This window comes from Heterocephalus glaber, unplaced genomic scaffold, assembly GCF_053883595.1.
Source record: "Heterocephalus glaber isolate CG9 unplaced genomic scaffold, H.glaber_assembly_v1.0 deba00001606, whole genome shotgun sequence".
In the NCBI taxonomy this organism is placed as follows: domain Eukaryota; kingdom Metazoa; phylum Chordata; class Mammalia; order Rodentia; family Bathyergidae; genus Heterocephalus; species Heterocephalus glaber.
Window position 1 is genome coordinate 39,951,358 of NW_028258377.1, and position 14,555 is coordinate 39,965,912.

At 39.0% G+C, this 14,555-nt stretch overlaps 1 protein-coding gene and 1 pseudogene across 1 annotated transcript in view; both read right to left on the reverse strand.

Annotated features, from left to right (window-relative positions):
* Lyrm7 (LYR motif containing 7) overlaps positions 1-14,555 on the reverse strand; it is a 264,174-nt gene that overhangs the window by 40,476 nt on the left and 209,143 nt on the right. The gene's annotated exons all lie outside the window — the stretch shown is intronic.
* Positions 15-8,706, reverse strand: LOC101708248 (vesicle-associated membrane protein-associated protein A pseudogene; annotated as a pseudogene).

Consider the following 14,555-nt stretch of genomic DNA (forward strand, 5'->3'; position numbering starts at 1 on the left):
AATTAGGAGGCAAAGTTGCAGGATGCACTTCTTCCCACCCCCACCTATAATTAACTGATATGTATGAAAACTAAACTCAAAACACTAGACTAAGCACCATGTTTAAACCAAACAACCTACATTTTAATGCCTGTAATGTGCTTATTATATAGTTACCACCCTTTTCCCATCACATAAATGTATTGTTACTTTCACAGTATACTAGGTACAACTCTTACCAAAGGGTGTCCCTGGGTAGAATCCAAATCACATCACGTCTTTGGTGAACCCACACAAAGTTAGCCTACACAGTATGTTAAAGGACTGCTGCCTACGTTTACAAATTTGAAGGATTAACAATAAAATCCTTCTGACCTCTCTTGAAAACTAAGATCTAGCAATTCTGCATCCACACTCGCACAGGGTAACCATCTGTCAGAGCTGATTAGAGGGTAACTCTTAAGATGGGGCACAGGCTCTGCAATTCTCCACAAATGTCACCACTTTCTCATATTACTACCTTTACTCACAGTTACCTGTCTGGAGCCCATAAACATGTAAGCTTGCAAATTCTGCTATATAGTTATAATACTAGATCACAATTATTTGACAATAATATATTCTCAAAGCCAAGCATGTTTTCCTGCTTTGAGAATATACAGAATATACCTCATGGGTTAACAACGTGGACTTTGGAGTCAGAAGGCACTATGCTGTAGTTCAAATTCTGGAAGTGACTAGCTGTGTCACCTTGAACCTAACTAACTTAACCTAAAATATTATGTCTTCATTTACAAGCATCCAGATAAATAGATAAGCACTTAACACAGTAAGTGAACAACAGGCCTAAAATCTAACATGTTCAAATTAAACTGCTAATTTTAAATCCACCGCTTCCTAAGACTTACGCATGATCCATGTACTACTACACAGTATGAAAATAAACTGAAAACCTAATCACAAGCAGCCAAGTTTCAGCCAATCACAAGCTGCCAAACTTGTGGCTGACTGGACCACAACCCAAAAAGGCAGAGGAGGAGATGTAACCAATCAAACAATTCCCATCGTTACTCTCCTTTTCTGACTATAAATACTCACTCGTTAGGACAGAGCTCTCGGAACCTTTTATGGTTCTGAGTGCTGCCCGGTTCATGAAAATCATTCTTTATTCAAACCCTGCTAGATTTAAATTGTTTAAAGCTTTTCATTTAACATAGCTAAAAATTGGGAATAACAACCACCTATCAATAGGTGAGCAGAGAAGCATGTGGTACAGTACAGCCATTCATTCAATAGACTACTAACTGCAATTTTCAAGAAATGAACTACTACATATATTCATCAATATAGATGAATCTCAAAGTAATTATGAGTCAAAAAGCCACACAGGGCTCTGAGTGTTGCTTAATGGAAAACACTATATATGCACAAGGCCCCTAGGTTCCATATCCAGCACCACACACACAAACACAACATTATACACTATAGAATCCATTTATATAAAATTCTAGAAAATGAAAACTAACTTCTGTGATAGAAAGCAGACCAGTGGATTGCATAGGGATATGGGTGGGTGGGCAAGCAGAGGAGCTAGAACAAAAGGATGAAAAGAAATGACTAGCGTTTGGATACTTTCAACAGCTTCTTGTGGATTTGGTTTGCTTTTTGTGGGACTGAGATCAAACCCAGGGCCTTGAGCATGCCAGGCAAATGCTCTACCACTGAGGCTACATCCCCAACCCTAATTTTCAGTATCTTCATGTGATACTGTACAGGTATATGCAGATGTTTATCAAAACTGGGCCAGGAATGTAGCTCAATGACACAGCACCTGCCTGGCAAGCACAAGGTCCTGAGATAGATCCCTGGTACCAAGAACAGAAAAGAAAAATTTATCAAACTGAACACTGTAAATATGTGCAGTTAATTTTATGTTTCAAAAAATCTATGCATATTAATAATTAGTGGCAAGACTGCCTTACATGAAAAGCAGAACCTGTTCAATGCATTAAGTTTGAAAATCATGGTCACAATCTTTTTTCTTTTTTTTAAGAACTCATTTACTTCAATCCCTGGTACCAAAAAAAAAAGAAAAAAAAAAGTAGAACATTACCAGCACATTTTAGATGCACACAATGATGCATTCATCACAGGGGATTTGTACCTGTACATGACACATCCTGCTGCTTTCCCTCTACTCCCTTCCCTGCGCCCCTCTCCCCACAATCTTTTTTAACACTAAAGATCAGAAACATTAACTGCTAATCACATGGGAGGCACATGCCAAAAATAACACCCTATCCTGGAATAATTCCACACAAGTAAAAAAGAAATTGGGTAAATTTCAGTATTTTTCATTCAATTACAGTCCATACATTCCCTCAATCCTTCAGTACATTTGACGAGAATTAGACCTTTTAAATTAAGTCATTTCTTGTCAATCAAAAAAGTTAATCATTTAATGAGCATTTATCTGGGTATTACTAACGTAAAATTCAAAGTATGCTTAGAATTTATGAAAAAGTTATGAAACCAAATCTAACCTAAAAATTCTGGCATATATTGGTGCTTTCTGTACCACATTAAATGGCACCTCTAAAACCACCTGCCTATTGTTTATACTGAACAAACAGAGCAAACTGCATTAGCTAAATTTCACCATTAAATTTTATTTTAGACAATACCAAAATTTCTCCACACAAAGATTTCCAACCTCCAAGTCAATGAGTCTTAGTTCCATCATATTGCTATGAAAAAGACTGCATCTTTTTTTATCAAGCAAGAATCTTAACAGTTTTATTTTTTATGTTAAATATCATGGGACAGGATTGTAAGGATGAAAAACTCAGGGAACAGTTGCCTCACAAGGGTAAGAAAAATTCTGCCACGATATTAGGAAAGGTAAAGGAGAAAATGTACACGGTAAGAGGCACCATCTCCCTGCAGAACACCTCTTGGCATTTCCTGAATGAGTGATATTAGCAATCTAAATAAATCATATTTCACGAGGTAACAGCCACAGATAAAATTTAAAGGATTAAAATAACATTTACTGGGCCGGGGATTTGGCTCAGTGGTTTCAACACCTGCTATGCAAGCACAAGGACGCGAGTTTGATCCCCGGCACCAAAAAAAAAAAAAATTTACAAGACTCTGAACAATTCTTGAACTCATTAAAACCACAAAGAAAACAACTTTATTATGAATTTCATGAAGGACTGAGTGTGCCACTGACCCTGCTAGTGATGACAACCTGTCCAGCACCCACAGGTTTTACTGTTTTCTACCCATAAGAGATCGTTGGAGGCAAAACCTGTATTGACGCTGTACACACAAAAAAATGGTCACTGAGGGCCATACTACCCAGTGAAATGGTAGGTAAACAAATCTTTCTCTGGTCAAGAGGAAAAAAAAAAAAAGGAATAGCACTCTGCATGCTTCACTCTCCAAGATGAACTTCCCTAGAAAGAACCGGATGAAGATGGCTGCGATCACAACAAGGAGGGGAGAGGACTGGTGACGCTGTCTCTGAAGGACGCGGCCGAGGGCAAGCCCGGCTTCTCCGAATGTGCTACCTTCCTGAGCCTTAAAAGCCTTCCTCTCTCGCCTGTCAATTTTCTACTGACAGCTTCATCATTTCTCCCTGAAGTCTTTCACACTCTTCCATGAGCTTCCGCATCTCGGTATCACTGAGTAAAACACTGTGCGTTTTTGACAAGGGTCCATCTTGTTCAGACGCATTCAGCGGGACAGCTTTGCTAGCTTCCATATCGTTCAATTTATCATTTTCATTTGGCATTTCAAATACACATCTCAATTTAGCTTCCATTCATCAGGTTTTGCCTCTTTCCACGCCGCTGCCATATCCGAAGTGTTTGGTGGAGCCAAAATCGTCTGTACCCTAAACTTGTGGTTGCTCTTTTCATTTGGATCATAACCAAAGGGCTGTAACATTACTGAAAGTCACCGTCGACCCTGGGTCAGTAATTCCACCGTTGGGCCTCACACGGTACTGGCGAGGTGCTGCAGTCTTCACTCTGAAACACTTTTCTGTCTGATGGATTTCGCAATTTAAGATTTGTAGGGACTACATCTGTGAAGGGGCCTTTGAATGTGAGGTCTGTGGGCGGATCGAGGACCAAGATCTGCTCGCTTCGCCATGGCCCCGGCGGCGGACGGAGACACCTTGGGAGACAGCGCCCACGCCTACCGCGGAAGTCTGCGGGATGGGCAGGGGCGCGGCCGGGCTCGCAGAGCTCTAGGTCTAGCGCGGGGCCAGGCTCCGGCGTGGGGCCTGACGCCTGTCGCTCGGTCGCAGCTCCGACTCTCACAACTCAAGACTGCATCTTTTAAAAAACTGATTAACAGTGCTTGCTTCAAATACTTTTAAGGTAGTCACATAGAAAAACGCTGTTAATTCTGCATCATCCCAAATAACAGACCTACGATGAATGTGTGGAAGCAGTTACGTTCCAGGTATTAGAACATCTCTCTGTCATTTCTGCCTAAAAGTAGAACATCTTGCCTTGGACGGGACATCTGCCATCAGAGGTCATCAGGATGTTAGGATAATGATTCAGAAATCCCACTGAACAGTTGATTAATACCAACTATGATTCCATCTACTCGTCAGATCATCTCACACATTTAAAAACACTATTTTTAAGTGCCAAACCACTGCAGTTCAAAAACCCTTAAGTTTATGCTGATCAAAAACAGGAAGACAAGGGGATGTAGCTCAACAGCACAGCGCCTGCCAGGCAAGCTCAAGGTCCCGAGTTTGATCCCCCTACAAAAAAAAATAAAATAAAAGGGAGACAAAGTCCTAATTCTTACAGAAACAAGTTTCTATTTTCCACTTTTCCCCAATTAATAATGACTTACATTAGCAGGACCTGATCCTATTAAATTACTCTAATGTTTAATGAAAAATATGTACTTAAGCACATGTCCCATTCATTTGCTCATTTAAAGTCAAACACCAGTTCATTTTTTCTTCCCAAAGAAATACAGATCTGTCAGGGACAAGTATCTGGTCCCATCTATAAGAAATCTAGTCCCATCTCATTTCACAGACTCCGGTGAAGAAATGTGTCCAAAAATCACATTAACTAGTCAGTATAATGCCTATTAGCACTATACTGTTATACCGTCATTTATGTCCTCTGTACTGCAAAGAGAGTATATAAGCCAGCCAGGCACAGTGGTGCATGTCTGTAATCCCAGCTACTCAACTGAAGCAGGAAGATTTTAAATTCAAGATGAGCTTGGGCAATTTAGTGAAATCCTGACTCAAAACCAAAATAAAGAAATAAATGTATAAATAGGGCTGGGTACGTAGCTTAGTGGTAGAACACTTGCCTACTATGCAGGAGTCCCAGGGCTCAGTATCTGGTGTGAGGGTGGGTAGGACATATATAACCACTCACTCAAGCAATTTAAGAGAAGAGTTAACTGAGCAATTATGTAGCCAGCGGTGACACTGCTAATAAGGCTCACTACACTTCGGTCTGCCTCTTGATACTGCTCGCTGCTACTGTTAACATTCCCAAGCCCTAAAAATACAAGATGTAATTGGGTTACTAAAATGGATAAAGGTGAAAGTGGCTGTAGATGAGATAAAAAATGTAAACACAGGGAAGAACTTATTTCTAACTGCTGGAGTTTCAGATCTGATGGGAAAGGATGGATTTGCCCTTAGTAGGAAACAGAAAAAGAATAAAGTTATTAAATGTGGACTATTGATAGAAATGCAAAATGGTAAAACCACTTTGAAAATAGTTTGGCAATTTTCATATAAGGCATACATACATGTATCATGCTCCTTAAAGAGCCGACTTCCAAGAGAATCGAAAATATCTGTTCGTACAAATACGGGGTGCAGGAGGCAGTACAAGACAACAGTTCAAGAGGCTTCAGAGTAAAATTGTCAGGGTTTGAATTCTGGCTTTGCCACTTATGAAGTGGGCCAAGGTTGGGCAAGTTATTCCCTCTCTTTACAGTTCACTTCCCTAAACTGTAAAAGGAGAATACTTCATAATGTTAGTGAAAGGCTTATGTTAATACCCATACGATGGCTTCCAATTCTGACTGCAATGGAGAATTTCAGGGAGGTTCTTTTACCTCCCTGAGATTTGGTTTCAGTAACTATAACATGAAGACAATGCTACTTCCTTCAGTCATCAGAAGGATGTAAGGTATATAGAGTCAGGATTCAAATTCAACATTGAAAAATCAACTGTGATGACGCATGCTTGTAATCCCAGCACTTGGGAGGGTGAGGCAAGAGGGTCTCCGTGAGTTTGAGGCCAGCCTGGGCTGCAGAGTGAGTTCAACTACACAGCACGGCCACGCCTCAAACTATGGAAAAACGAAAAAGTCAGTAGCTTTTCTATACACTAATAATGAAACAGTTAAGAAAGAAATCAGAAAACAATTCAAATCACAATTAAAAACAAATAAAAATACCTTAGAAAACAACCTAACCAAGGAGGGAAAATACCTCTACAACAAAAATAATAAACTGAACACGTTAGAAGATGAAGACTCCTATGTTCTTGGATCAGCAGAATTAAAAGCTAAAATGGCCATATCATCAAAAGTAATATGCAGCGGGCCGGGGATTTAGCTCAGTGGTTCCGCTGTCCGCCTCCAAAGCGCAAAGTACTGAGTTCGATCCCCGGTACCAAAAAAAAAAAGACTTGAAACTTTAAAGCTGGGGGTAGGGGGCGCACACCCATAATCCCAGCACTCTGGTGGCTGAAGGAGGATTTCAAGTTTGATCCCAGCCAGGTTAACTTAAAAACTTAATGAGACCTGTCTCAAAATAAGAAATTTAAAAAAGAATTGGAGAGGTATCTCAGTGTGAGGATCCTGGGTTCCATATCTAGTACTGAGGGGGAGAAAAAGTTGAAAGAAAGAAAAAAAGATTTGAAATTGTTAGATGGAAACATTTGAATTCACAGGCACAGGCAAAGACTGCCTGAATAGGACTCCAATAGCACAGCAAATAATACAAGAATCAACAAACTGGACATCAAATCATTAGCTCTTGTGACAATGGATTAATATCAAGAATAAAAAAACTGAGGCCGGGGATTTAGCTCAATGGTACACCACGCCTGCCTCGCAAGCGCAAGGTCCCAAGTTTGATCCCAGGTACCAAAAACAAAAAAGCACAAATAGTCAATAAGGATATGAAATATTGCTCAACATCTTTAGCCATTAAGGAAATGCAAATCAAAACTAGAATGGCATTTTGTCACTCCAATCAGATCAGCTGTCATCATGGATACAAGACAGGGGCCGGGGATTTAGCTCAGTGGTTCCACTGCCTGCCTCGCAAGCAGGAGGACCCAGGTTCGATCCCCAGTCCCAAAAAGAATACAAGACAGTAAGTGTGAGGGTCCAGGGAGAAAAGGAAACACACACCGCTGGTAAGAATGTGAATCAACACAGCCACTATGGAGATCAGTAGGGCGGTCCCTCAAAAAGCTAAAAATAGAACTACCATGTGCCTCAGCTGTACACCCCTTAGTATACATCCAAAGGAATTAAAGTCAGCTTGATAAAAGGTACTGGCACCTCTGTTTACTGTGGGATAACTCACAATAACCAAGATATGGAACTAGCCTAAGTGCCCATGAAAGGATGAAATCGATTTTTAAAATGTATTATTCACAATGGAGTACTAATCAACCATAAAGAAAAATACGTCATTTGCAAGAAAATGGTTGGAACTGGAGATCATCATGTTAAGCAAAATAAGCCAGCCCCAAATAAATAAAAATGTAAAAACCCCTGGGAAAACAACCTAACCAAAACTTGTCTGATAAATATCATGTTTTCCCTAACATGTGGAATCTAAAAAAGATGGCACGAAAATAGAAGGGATACAATTATTAGACAGGAGGAAGAGAATAAAGAGGGATAGAAGGGGGTGTAAGGAAGGGTAATAAGGGGTGATATGATCAAAATGTATTAAATGCATGTAGGAAAATACCTCCTCGAAACAGTACTTTGTAACATTAATAGGCACTGATTGAAATATATTTTAAAAGTAAAACATTCCTAAGTTATTTAGAAATAGAACACTTTCTTAGGAATAAAAGATCACTAAGTGCTTTCAGAACTGTTTATTAAACGATAATAGTATTAAAAGTAAAGTACCTTTACCATTATCTACTGAGACAATTATCCAAGTAAACAGTCTGACTATTGAAAAATTAAATTTCAAAAGGTTTTTAAAATGTATAAAGCATTAACTTAGTACAATGCTTAGCGTGCATTAGCTAAAAAACTGAAGTGGTATTTCACTGTGCTATTGATGAAAATACTTTATAACCAGAGCTATAATTCATCCTTATTTGCTGTGATAGTCCCTATTTATGCTGGTTTTCAGAACATAATTATTAAGTCATTTCCTTTCTGCTTCAATATATCCCATGTAGCTGGTAGATTATCTTAATACGCCCCAACTTAGGTAATAAATTACACAGTCACCCTAATTTATAACTGAAATGCCTTCAAGATTTTCCGTTTAGTTCTCCGTCCCCTTAGGTGTTCTCACCCCCTTTTGAGTGCCATTACCTCTTTGCTCCCAACTCCCAGTCCCCGTCCAACCGCTCCCCATGTCACTCTCATTGCCAGGACTTGGTGACTCCACGCCCCAAGTCCAGGCTCCTGTGGTCCCACACTCTTGGGCAATGTCACAATCCTACCTGTCATTCCGATCTGAACTCCAAAATAAAAGCTAGGTCCAAAGACCTGAGAACACCACCCTCGCTACAATAATGGATGAAGTTTACCCCTCCTGGAGGGGTAAAAAAATTAAGATGTGTTATGTACATGTTCCACTTCCCCACAATTAATGTAATCATTATGTACTGCAAACATGTACTACTAAAAATTTTTTTAATGTTTTAAACCAAAGTTTATCCCTCCAGGAATAACTACATTTTAACAGGGAACTCCAAGAGAGACATTTTATTCAAAGTAAAGAAATGCTAATAATATGAATTTCAGATACTGTGAAAAGCTGGGAAGAGGAGATCATTTGAGGACAACTTTCATTCTTCAAATCAAGCGACGTAGGCAGGTTCCTCCTAAATAGATATACCAAAACAGTCTTGATTTCCTCTTTTTTGCAGGTTCCCAAGTAACCCAGTCAAAAACAGCATAGGCCCTTAGCTCAAACATCACTGTTAGATAACAGTTCTTTGAGGTTTTTTCCTGTATTCATCATCATTTTCTCTATCAATATTCCCGTGGTTTATTTCAATCACTCTCCTGAGTTCACTCACCATACATATGCTGACAATAGCCAAATCTACATTTCCCACCCAAACCTCTTCAGCTTACGTATCTTTCAATTCAACCTCACGTACCCAACTCCACATATGCATCGCTACCTGCACGCACTTTCCTCTGCCTCAAGTTTAACTGAACTCCATTCCCTACCACTCTTTCACCCCTGTACCACTCAACTTATTTTCATTAAAATCTCCCTTACCTACAAGTTCCTCGAGCCAGAAACCAGGCTACTGCCTTGCCTCCTGCCTTTCCACATGATTCCCCACCGCCAAACCACCACCAAGTTCTCGATTATTTGTCCAGTCTATTTCCTGCCAATCCTAAGCCATTGGTGGAGAACTAGGTCATACCATTACCTCTTTTAAAATGCGGTAATTGCTGCTAACTGATCTGCTGGTCACTGATCTTGACACCACCAATTTGGTTAGAGTTCCCTTTTTGGTTAGAGTGACAGTGACCCTTCTAAAGTAAATACCTCATGTCGTCCCCAATTAAAAGACCCACTGCAATCCTCAAGAAAAACTTAATTATTTCATATGACTTCTTAGGGCTTTTGTACTGTAATTTGCACCTCACTTTTCAATGTCATTTACTGACTCTTCCATTTGGGATTATATGTCTGTAAGAGTCCACCAAAATAATGTATGTATCAGGAAAAGAAAAATTTGTATAAGTATCTTACTACTAAATTTACTGAGACATCATGAGACTAATACAAGTTACCTTTGGCCTCCACAATTACAAGAGATGCTCAGAGTGATGGTCATTACCTTCCACTTATTGAGTACAGCGAACTGCTGATGTGTGCATACATTTTGGGGGCAGACTCTTTTTCTTTTTTTTAAATACAGGGTCTCACTACATACCCCAGGCTGGCTTCAAACTCTCAGCAGTCGTACTGCCTCAGGAGTGCGCACCATCCCCAGCAAGGCCCGATACACTGTGCTATCCAGTCGTTGACCAGACTGGATTCCTCAAAGAGACCAGGATCTTTCTCTTGTCTACACGGCATCACACTAACTCTCTACTTCTGCCTGCAGTAATATTCTTCACAACACCACATGACTATCACTCTTTCAGGCAGCCTTCCTTGGCCCCCAAATCTATGATACATATTCTTTCAATGTATCCTGTACCTTCCTTTTTGGGCACTTGTATTAGAGATGTTACCAATCCTGACTGTATCTCCATTTCACGGAGGGGAATTTAGTCCCAGAATTTCAGATTTTAAAGTACAGGTTTATGACATCAAGTTCTGCGTATTTGTGTTTTGGGGAGGGGGTAGTGGGGACTGAACACTGGGTTATCACATTTTAAAAGACATTGTTACACTAGAACTATCCAGAGAAGAGAAAGCAGATGGTGTGAAGAATGACAATTACGTCAGTGAGTAAGAGTTAAGGAAGCTAGATTTAGACTAGCAAAAACTACAAGGGGAAGACATGACAGCCTTCAAATATCTGTAGGTCTTAGCACAGCATGCGAAAGAGGAAACAGGCTTATTAGGGGTTGCCAAAGAGGGGAGAACAAAACACACTATGTAAAAGTTCCAGGAAAGCCCTTGTTACCTTTGCTACCTTGTGTGGACCATGTTGTTTCTCCTCTGTGATGCTTCTTTGTCATTCCAGCCTCAGAGCCAGCAGATTATGGACTGAAACCTCTACGAACTGAATCCAGAGTGAAATTTTCTCCAGAATGGAAGGATCCTAAGTTTCGTCAATTGTGTTTCTCTGACTTCCTCAATACTTGACTTGTATTTACTGGTCTAAGAAGATTCATCCATCTCTTATCATCCTGCTAGAATTCAAACTCAAGTGATTTGAAGAAACAAGAGAAACGAGAGTGAAGATATCCAGATCTTTATTATCCAATTCAGGAGAATTTTATAAACCTCACCCCAAGAAAGAAATTGTTCCTGATCTCAAGATTTTGACCTCTTGGTTCCCACAGCTTGATGGAGCAGACACCTCTAACCATATGATCTGAATTAAAACTATATATTGTCAGTTTTACCCAATTCTTCTACAACCTGAATGACAATTTTGGCTCAAGAAGAAAAAATCTGTGATATGTGACATACTAGATAGACGTCATTAGGGCTATTAAATTGTCAATATTTTTATCTCAAATAGATTATGCACTACTTGTGAATTCTAAAATTTTCTCGATCACTTCTTGTTACAAATTATTTCATATTTATTTTCTTTCATAAATAGATATATATTTTATAAATATTATCTCAGGCATCATAACCTTTATGTTATAGAAATATTGAGTTAATTGCAACAGAAGATGAAGACTGAAGGTGCTAATTTGGGAAGTGCTTTGGCAGCTATGGTCCTAAAACAGGGTAAAAGAATATTTGCAGCATGAACCCAACTAGATAGCTACTCTGTCTTTCACAAGCTTAAATTATCCTTTTTAGTCAAAGAATGTAGACCAGAGGAAGAGCATGGAATCTAAGAAAAATTAACCATAACTTCCACATAATGCAAATAAGTTTGATAATAGGGAACTTGAGGCAGAGATTAAACATTTAACTAATCTTACTGAAGAGAAGCAAATGCATTAGGAACACATTTAAGAACATGTGTTCTTTTGAGAGGTCAGGTCTATCTACGTTGCTGGCTGACCTCAAACTCTTGATCCTATTATGTGTGTACCACTGTGCCCAGCACAGAACATGTACTCAACCCAAAACTTCAGCATTACCTAATTAAAGGATCTTAATTATTAAAATCCAAAAAAAGAAAAAAGAAAAAAAAGTTCCAGGAAAGCAATTTTTGGTTTAAAAAAATGGAAGAAACATCTAAAAGTCTTATCAACTGCCCTCCAAGATATTGAGCTGCCTGGAAAAGTAATAAATTAATGGTCAACAGAAGCCTGCAAGGGTCAGGGAGACTAAAAAGATTCCTGGGTCTGGAATGATGTCACGAAGACCACATCTACAATCCAAACCAATTGTAAGACTGCATGACACCTAAATTTAGAAAATATGTTAAACATGACTAGATAGCAGCTGAATTAAAGCACATTACCCTACCCTACTCTAAAAGGAACATAACTTATTAAGATGTGACATTCAATGTCTTTATAAAGAACTGTTCTTTATAAAAAAACTCAGTGGAATTTCTCATACAAATGGGTGAATATATATTTCCCCACGTTATTAGACTTTAAGAAAAAAATGAACCATTTTCATAAGATCGGCAGCACAAAGAATCTCCTAGTTTTAAATTTGACTCTGTACAAGACACCTAGATGCCAATTTGTCAATCTATTCAAACAGAATACTTACATTTGTCAAAGGGCGAAATGATATTAAAAAGACAAACTTTTTAAAGTTTGCTGACTAACAAGTATTTGAGTTCTCATTCATACAAGAGAAAAAGGAAAAAAAGAATTCTTAGAGGTTTCCTAATGTAATCATAATGGCTATAGAGGTAAGAAGAAAAACTATGAGAAAGAATGGAGCTACATAAGGCACTGTCCTCTCCGCTGTCATATTTGATTATATCTAGGGACCAAGTTGATCTGGAAAAAGTGATTTTTGGATGAGTGAGACAAAAACTGCAAAAACTAAAAATAACAAAATAAAGTATTCATCCTCAAGTTATCCTTTTCCTATGACTTTTTTTTTTTCCTTTCTTTCTTTTTTTTGGGTACCGGGGATCAAACTCAGGTCCTTGCCCTTGGGAGGCAGGCGGCGGAACCACTGAGCTAAATCCCTGGCCCCCCTATGACTTTTTTTTTTTTTGGGTACCGGGGATCGAACTCGGGTCCTTGCGCTTGCACAGCAGGCGGCAAAACCACTGAGCTAAATCCCGGGCCCGACTTTTTTTTTTAAGAGAGTAATTTCTCTCATTTTGTTTTGTTTTCCAGTACCAGGAATCGAACTTGGAACCTTGTGCTTGCCAGGGAGGCACGGCACCGCTGAGCTACATCCTCAGCCCATCCTATGACCTCTTTTAAAAGAACACACATATACACATACAAAAAAAACCTACCTAAATTAGTAACTCACTGACACCTTTGTTCACTGCAACTTAAAATCTGTGTGCTTCAATGTTAAGTTCCTAAAACGAGGGGAGAAGTGTTCCTTTTTTCTGCTTTAATTGTTTGATATAATTTATCAGTTAAAATGTTTATGAGCCTGCTGTTGTCATATAGGTAGGTTTTCAAGCTAGGAATATACTCTCTTTAATAGGTGCTATTCTAATTTTATATTTCCTCCAGAGTTAGTTTCATTAATTTGTCTTCCAAGTTACTTCTTAGAAGTTGTCAAATTTATTTCCAAAAAGATTTTTGAAATATGCTTTCTATATCCTTTTAAATTCTGTAAAATCTGTGGTAATGTCTCCTAGATCTTAATATTGTAATTTTAAAGATGTATAACTGATATTGTGTAACAGGAAGAAAAGGTCTAAAAGAGCAGGGGAATTGGGAGGGGTAGGGGAAGGGAAAGGAAAAAATATGAGAAGAGGAAAAAAATGGAAAGAAGGTCTTTGCAAATGCGGAAGGGTGGAGGGGGTGAAGGGAGGGCAAGGGAAGGGGAAAAAAAAAAAACAAGAACCAAGATTCTCATGTAAAGGTATAAGATCCCAGTGATGTATGTAAATGTATTTTATAGCTACAATGTACCAATAAAGTTAATGGGGGAAAAAAAAAAAAATCTGCATGCTTGTTTTTCCCCAGTGCTGGGGGCTGAACTAGAGCCCTGACTGTATGAGGCAAGCATCCTATCGCTGAGCCATCTCCCCAGCCCATCTCTGTGCTTTTATTTTACTAGAGGAAAGGAAAACAAACATTGCTTTCCTTAAAATGTTATTTGTAACATGCTATATGCCTTAAGTTTGATTTTATTAAGGGAGGAGGGGGTGATCTTTTCTCGCGACAGGAAAATATTTTCATATGAGCATTTTTTTTAAAATTAAGTTTGTGGGCCGGGGATTTAGCTCAGTGGTTCCGCTGCCTGCCTCGAAAGTGCAAGGTCCTGAGTTCGATCCCCAGTACCAAAAAAAATTAGATATTGGGGGGGGCAGGTATGTACCTCAGGGGTGCTGCACCTGCCTGGCAAGCACAAGGTCCTGAGTTCAGTCCCTGGTTCCACCAAAAAAAAAAAAAAATTAAGATATGGAAAATCTAATTTTTCCATATAGAATTCCAAAGCACATTTACATATATGGTAGGCTATAAAAGGGATGCAATCTAATCACAATGGAAGGCTTCTGTGTGGGTTGGATTTGTTTACTCCTCCCCCAAAA